The sequence below is a fragment of the Eumetopias jubatus genome, unplaced genomic scaffold (assembly GCF_037043125.1).
Source record: "Eumetopias jubatus isolate StellerSeaLion01/CBP00866 unplaced genomic scaffold, mEumJub1_p1.0 scaffold_16, whole genome shotgun sequence".
Lineage (NCBI taxonomy): Eukaryota > Metazoa > Chordata > Mammalia > Carnivora > Otariidae > Eumetopias > Eumetopias jubatus.
The window spans coordinates 42,057,423-42,065,105 of NW_028274822.1; the positions used below are offsets into that span (position 1 = coordinate 42,057,423).

The window sequence follows — 7,683 nt, forward strand, 5'->3', positions numbered from 1 at the left end:
GGGGCCGGAGGGTAATCTGAGCTGGATGCACCCTTACTCTTCCACTCTAAATATTGTTTCTGTGATAATCTTAAATTTCTTGAGCATTTCTCTTATTTTTTTTAGAAGAGTTTACTCTAATAGCTACGCAAACTGATAGTTTAAAGGGATGACTCATGGATCTTAGTCCCATAAAAATTAGGGTGCAGCCAACAGCCCAGATACTTTTTATCCTCTTTCCCACTGACCACTTAAATAATCTTGCAGATTTAACCCCTAAGGATTGCTTTGCTAAATCTCCAAATGTGATCAGACAAGTCTGAATTTGCAATATTGCTTTGAAGTTCTGACATAATAAAGATTAAAATATACACCTTTCTGAACTGCCTTCTGCATTATTGAATTATCACTTCCCTACATGCCAATTTAAAGGTTATTTTGAGCTATTATGTGGTGATACTGCCTGCTGGTGGGAACACTGGAATTCGTGTGGCATGGGAGTAAATTCAGTTAGTTTTTGCTAAGTTGTGCGGATACCCTGTAGTAGTAAATGTGCAGATCTCAGTCCCTTTACATTTCTACAACTGCATATTTCAAAATTCCCCATTGCCCAAAGCTGCCACAGCTGTCATTCATATATATGCACATTTTTAAGGAAGTTTCTAACTGATTAAATCAAATGAACAATCTTATTAAAACACCATAGAGGCTATATACCTTGGGGATTCTCAGGGTGGCACCTAAAACCATCTATACTCGGAGGCTTAGTCTATATTCAGACCTGATAAAATTAGCTTTTCCATCTTGACTACACCCACATTTATCTAGGTAGGAGACTGGTTCAGGTCAAAGGTCTGAGTGGGGGTTACCATAATACTTATATTTCATTTTTTTTTATTGAAAGTTTATACTGACAGAATGTTAAGGTGCAGGGTGATATGGCCACAGGGAAGTGGCCTGTGTGGAACCACAGCCAGACCACTGATGCTCACTGCACCTGTCTAGCATAGGGCTACTACCTCGCACCTGGCTGATACCAACATGCTGAAGCAATTCAACAAGAGAGATAAGGAATCAGGTGGAGGCTCCAACCTATTCCAGCATCTTGAAAAGAGTGGAGTACTCCAGGAGGCCCATGTATTTATTGAAACTCCCATCAACCCTCAAAAATGTGCCCACATCTTCAACAAGATCCTTTACATCATAAACCAGGGGGAATACCTAGGGACCACTGAAGTGCCCAAGGCCTTCTTTCCCATGACCAAGCTCTTTCAGTCTAATGATCCCACACTCTGTTGTATGTACTACTTGATCATCAAGGAGATATCGTGCATTGATGAGGATGTCATTATCATCACCAGCAGCCTGACAAAGGACATGACCAGGAAAGAAGACAACCACCAGGGCCAGACTCTGCATGCCCTCTGCCAGATCACTGATAGCACCATGCTGCAGGCTATTGAGTGCTACATGAAACAGGCCATCACAGACAAGGAGCCCAGTGTCTCCATCTCTTCCCTGGTACCTTCCCTGCACCTGCTGAAGTGCAGCTTTGATGTGGTCAAGCTTTGGGTAAATGAGGCCTAGCAGGTGGCATCCAGTGATAACCTCATGGCCCAGTACCATGCGCTGGGGTTCCTCTACCATGTGCATAAGAATGACCACCTGGCTGCCAATAAGCTGATTAGCAAGTTCAGCAAGCACGGTCTCAAGTCTCCCTTTGCCTACTGCATGATGATCCAGGAGGCCAGCAAGCGGCTGGAGGAGGAGGATGGCAGCCATAACAACCCACTCTTTGACTTCACTGAGAGCTGCTTGTCCAGCAAGCACAAGATGGTGGTGTACGAAACTGCTTCATCCCTTGTCAATCTGCCAGGCTGCAGTGCCAAAGAGCTGGCCCCAGTTGTGTCAATGCTCCAGGTTTCTGCAGTTCACCAAAGGTCACTGCTGTGCTCACCCTCGATAAAGTGGTCATGGGACATCTGTCAGCAGTGATGGCCTGCAATCTGGACCTGGAGAACCTGGTTGCGTATTTGAATTGCAGCATCACCACAATGGCCATCGTCACACTCCTAACGACTGAGTGCAGAACAGCTTCATGAAGCAGATCTCATCCTTCATGTCGGAGATCTTGGATGAGTTCTAGGTGGTGGTGGTCCAGGCCATCAGTGCCATGTGTCAGAAATATCCTCAAAACACGTTGTGGTCATGAACTTCCTATTCACCATGCTGTGGGAAGAGGGTGGCTTTGAGTACAAGTTGACCATCATGGACAGCATCATCAGCATCATTGAGGAGAACCCGGAGAGCAAGGAGATCGGGCTTTGGTACCTGTGTGAGTTCACTGAGAACTGCAAGTTCACCATGCTGGCCACCCATGTTCTGCATTTCCTGGGCCAGGAGGGGCCCAAGACCAACAACCCCTCCACATACATCTGTTTCATGTATGACCATTTGGTCTTGGAGCATGAGGAGGTCCAAGCAGGTACTGTGAGTGCTCTGGCCAAATCTGGAGCCCAGAAAGAAGAGATATTACTCAGTATCTTGGTGTTGCTGAAGAAGTGTGTGATGAACAATGACAGTGAAGTAAGGGACCAAGCCACCTACTGTCTCAATATCCTGGGGCAGAAGCAGAAGTTTCTCAATTCAGGCTATATCCTAAATGGTCTGTTTCCATCATGGGTCTGGAGAGAGTTCTGCAGTGGTACACTCTAGAGCCATCAGAGGCTGCCAAGCAGCCTGAGAAAGTGGCAGCCACCTGGCAAGAGATCTTCCAGGAGAAACTGGAGAAAGTACCAGAGTCCCATGGGTGGGGTCCCCTCTTCAAGGTCTCACTTGAACCCGTGACCCTCACTGAGTCAGAGACAGAGTATGTCATCACTGCACCAAACACACCTTCCCTGACCATATGATGTTCCAGCTTCAGTGCACAAACACACTCAATGACCAGACTTTGGAGAATGTCAGAGTACAGATGGAGCCCACTGAAGCCTATGAAGTGCTGTTACGTGTCTGCCCAAAGCTTACCTTACAACCAGCCTAGAACTTGTTACACACTGGTGACACTGCCCAAGGGAGACCCCATAGCTGTGGTCTGCACATTCAGCTCCATAATGAAGTTCACTGTCAAGGACTATGACCCCACCACAGGGGAGACTGATAATGAAGCCTACGAAAATGAATATGTGCTGGAAAATCTGAAATCATCATTGCTGATCACATCCAAAAGGTCATGAAGTTGAACTTTGAAACAGCCTGGGATGAGGTAGGAGATGAGTTTGAAAAGGAGGAAACATTCACCTTGTCTACTGTCAAGACACTTGAAGACACTGTGGGAAATATGGTGAAATGTCTGGGAATGTCCCCATGTGAGAGATCAGACAAAGTGCTGTATAACAAGAATACCCACACATTGCTCCTGGCTGGTGTGTTCCAGGGTGGTCATGTCATCCTGGTGCGCTCCCAACTGCTGCTTTTGGACACAGTAAGAATGCAGATGACAGCCAGAAGTTTGGAGGAGAAGCCAGTAGATGTCATCTTGGCGTCTGTGGGCTAAGAGGCCAGATGTCATGGGCCCTACTTCTACTCTTATCTTCCAACACTATGCGGAAGTCACGCCTTCCTCCTGAACCCAGTGGAAACTTCTTCCCAAGCCTCAGTATTCAAAAACAATTAAGAATCACTGAAAAAAAAAAATTGTTTAACCCATAGCCCAGGACTGCTAAGGAGTAACTTTTTTTTTCTTTTTTTCAATAGGGGGTGATTTTAGCTTGTCCTAGAACTTTCTGCCCTGCCCGTCAGGGAAAAGACATTCAAATGAATAAAATGCTCGCACTTCCTCTTGAATTTATCACCAAGGAAACCATCTTATCCTTATAAATAAGTCAGCACATATTTTTTTAAAAATAAATAAATAAATAAAAGAATGTTAAGAAGTTGTAGGAATAAGTACACATGGACATTTGGGATTTTACAAAAGGGTCAACTTGTCAGAATTTGTGTTAATGGAGCTTAAACAAGGCCTCCTAAGAGATGAATGTTAGTGATAACATTCTGGAACTTTGTGGCTTAACATACTTTTCTTTAACTTTTCTTTAACATCTTCCCCAGGATTCTGAGATGTCCCACAGAGAACTCAAGTGGTTAGGCACTGGAGGCATTTGAGCTTGTCTCTCAGGTCAGGAATCTTACAACTGACACATTTACCTTGTGGATGATTGTATTGGAATAATGTGCAAAGCAAGGTTCTGCCTTGCAGTGCTGTGTGGTCTGTGGTCCCTAGGGAAAAACAGAGCAAAAACAAAATAATGGGGAAAAACCTTTATTTTTGAGAAAACAGGTGCAGCCAAATGCATAAGTTCAATTATTTTGGTGGAATCCAACCACCACCTTGGGGCTGATGCAGAAAGGAAAGTTCCTACAGGAAATATCAAGGTCAAATCTCCTACCTCCTGTCCTTGGGGACAGCTGGCAAGCCTCTATGGCTTTTGCCTCAAAGCCCCCAGTCACCTGAGAAAATGCTTATCCTTATGATTTTAAGGTCCCAAAATAGGAAATGCCTTCATGAAAATAATTAGAAATTTTAATATATAATTATAACTCTGGTTATAACATATGACACTGTGTTTTTTATTTTGACTTTTGAACTTCCCAATAAAACACATTTTATATACAATGTGGATATTTCCTGTAAAAATCTTCTTTTTTATGGAAGGCTGTCACTATAAAGTGAATGTAGGAGTCACTGATGTGCATTCTATGTTATAAATCTGAATTTCAATACTGAAGCCAGCCTGCATCAGCCATGAGTACTCATGTACATCCAGACAATGGAATAGTATTCAGAACTAAAAAGAAATGAGCTATCAAGCCATGAAAAGATGTGGAGGAACATTTAATGCATATTACTAATTGAAAAAAAGCCAATCTGAAAAGGCTACATACTGAATGATTCCAACCATATGACACTCTGGACTGTAGGACATTCCGAAAAAAAGCAAAATCATGGAAGTTGGGGTTGGGGAGAGAGGAGTCGAGTATGGAGCAGAGTATGGAGAAATTTTAGGGCAATGAAACTGTTCTGTGAAATATTATAATGGTGATTCCTTGTCAAAACCCATAGAACGGACAACACCAAGAGTGAATCCTAATATAAATTATAAACTTTGGGTGATAATGTTGTGTCAATATAATTCAGTGGGATGTTGATAGTGTTGGAGGCTGTGCACATGGGGAGTCAGTGTGTATATAGGAACTCCTTGTACCTTTTGTTCAATTTTGCTTTGACCTAAAACTGCCCTAAATCATCAAGTCTGCTTTAAAAAATGCTAAAATGCAATTTTCTGATTATATAAATGAAATACTAAAAGTCTAAAATATCACGAGCTTAATTCTTATTCCATTTTTTCTATGCATATATTGAAATCATTGATATACTATATCTATATAGAATTTATAAAATTTCATATATAATTTGGAAGTCTGTTTATTCTTTCCTTTGTCTAAGCAAGCCTATTTATTAAAAACTCTTTGTAAGTATTTTTTCTAATTACTTAAATAAATATTACTATACTAATAACCCTCTTATCATTGGATATTTGGGATATTTTCAGTTGCTGATTATTATTATAATGTTCTATAAGCATTTTCTATAAGTCTAATTGTTTCATTAAGATGCATTACTATATGTGGAATGACAAATATTTTAAGGCTTTTCTTGAATACTGTGCAATACTTTCCAAAAAAGATTAAATCAAATGTTACTCTCACTAGGAGCACGTGAGAATGCGCCCACATTCCATCTTCTGCATTGAATCTTTTAATTTCTGATAGGTAATAATTACCCAATCAACCTTGCCATATTTTTTAAAAGTATTCCCCTGTCTCCTCTTCTTTATCCAGAAGAATAACAATTTGATTAAATACAGAGGGTTGAAAGTATTGCATAAGTGTTTTTTTTCATTGTGATCTACAGTCTCATTTCATTAGTAAGATTTGACATACACCCTAGTGACATAATCAACCAGATGTGTATAATTGTTTTCAGAACACAGTGTGTGGATAAATGGTCAGTCTTTTTTACTTTTTAAGTTTTATGGGAATGGGTCCAGTTTGAATAGTTCAGCATCTCCCTTTTAAGTTCGAGTTTCCTAGATCATGTCCTGGGTAAGTTGGTAATAACTTCCTATGGTAAAGTGGACTGACGGGATCCTTAGTGACTAATTACTATTAGTATGAACATATGTGCTCCCAAAGACTTTCAACAACTTCTAGTGATGAGAATAACTATTGCATATTTATAATAAGCTACTAGAACCATCAATCATGTGATCTTTGAAATCTTGACAAAGTCTCAATTCTCCTGGAAAGTTTGTCAAAGGGCATCCTGAGGAAATGCTATAGGTTCATGAATATTTATAAATACTGTCGTAAATTTGGCAAAATCCTCAGGCTTTTTGCCTTAACCTTTTAAATGTGATGGACTGTATGAACTAAATTATGTTATGAATGACTAGGAAAACTGATCAGGTGATATGAGTCCTGTGACATTTCCTCAAGTCCAATATATTATATTACATATATATTACTCTTTCGACATAGTCCTTGCATTGCCAAAATATGCACTTTACATTCTCTAATTTGAAAGAGCCACGTTACACTCCACGTAACACTCCAAAACCATGTTAAGGATTAGTTTGCCTATAATCTTCAGTTATTTTGAAAGATATCTACCTGACATGATACATGCTGATGTATATAGTAAGCATTTGTATTAGAAGTTACTACTTTAATTTGTGGTTCATTGAATATATTCCATGTGTCAAACATTGGCTTTCTCACAGCCTCTGTTCTAGGTGCCATGATAACTGCTCTATCTAAGCCTGACCCTGGCTCTACCCTCATGAAGGTTCTAATTATGGGAACAAAGAATTTGATGACCTGTGATGACCCCTACATAAAAGGAAGTACAGAGTGGGAGGACAAATCACATACAAGAGAAACTAAGTCTCATTTGGAAGAATTTGGAAAAAGTAGCATTGAACCTGAGATTGGGAGGGACGTAAGAATTAGCTAAAAGATTTATAGAGGAAACACCATAGTGAAAACCATAAAGTAAGAAAGCATGATCTATTACAAGGATTGGAAAAAAAGACCACTATAGCTGGAGCAGAGACAGTGAATTATTACACCTAGATATGTAGACTAATGCTGTGCTGTAGAGGGACACATAAGCCTCGTCAAACATTTCTAACTTTACCTCAAAAGTTGTAATTGAAGAGTTTTAAGTAGAAGAGTGATGTAAAAATATTTGTATTTTTAAAATATCACATTGGGTGCAGTGAAGAAAAAGAACTAGAGCAAATCCAGGATAAAGGTACAGAGAGATCTGATAGAGGCAGCAATGGTGGGCAAGGCAGGTTACCAAAGAGCCGGGATTGATCTAGTGTACAAACAGTGGCAAATTCAAAAACAAACTCTTTTGAGAGATATTTGGGAGAGAGCATTAATAGAACTTAGTAACTAATGGTATTTTTTTTATTATTATGTTATGTTAATCACCATACATTACCTCATTAGTTTTTGATGTAGTGTTCCATGATTCCTTGTTTGCATATAACACCCAGTGCTCCATAGCGTATAACACCCAGTGCTCCATACCCTTCCCAATGTCTGTCACCCAGCCACCCCATCGCTCCCACCCCC

General features: G+C 40.3%; 1 pseudogene; it reads left to right on the plus strand.

Moving 5' to 3' along the window:
* The first annotated feature begins 1,020 nt into the window (after positions 1-1,020).
* On the plus strand, positions 1,021-3,535 carry LOC114205111 (coatomer subunit gamma-1 pseudogene; annotated as a pseudogene).
* The last annotated feature ends 4,148 nt before the right edge of the window (positions 3,536-7,683 follow it).